Consider the following 338-nt stretch of genomic DNA (forward strand, 5'->3'; position numbering starts at 1 on the left):
CACTCTGTCCCTTCTCCATAACTTCCAGAATATTAATGGAAAAAAATCACAGAAGATGAAGACTCTATGTCAATATTGGTTTCTGATAGAAAGCATGTTTTATTATTTTCAACCTCAAACATTTGTCTGACCCAGAAATGTGCCCCTGCAATTATTTTTGTTGTCACATGATTAATCACCCACACATAATGTTTATTGATATTCATTTATAATATTAATGTTTATTCATCCGTCACGAGGCCACTCTTCAAGCTGGTCACGAATCTGAATGGCCAGATGCTCTGATTTTCTTGAGGCCTTTTGCCGTCTGGGGCAGGACATTGCCTGTTTGCCCAGAT

The 338-nt window shown here is 38.2% G+C and overlaps 1 protein-coding gene across 1 annotated transcript in view; it reads right to left on the bottom strand.

The window, feature by feature from the left end:
• Positions 1–338, bottom strand: part of LOC115278019 — a 27,664-nt gene that overhangs the window by 17,701 nt on the left and 9,625 nt on the right. The window lies entirely within an intron of this gene.

This window comes from Suricata suricatta, chromosome 14 (assembly GCF_006229205.1).
Source record: "Suricata suricatta isolate VVHF042 chromosome 14, meerkat_22Aug2017_6uvM2_HiC, whole genome shotgun sequence".
Lineage (NCBI taxonomy): Eukaryota > Metazoa > Chordata > Mammalia > Carnivora > Herpestidae > Suricata > Suricata suricatta.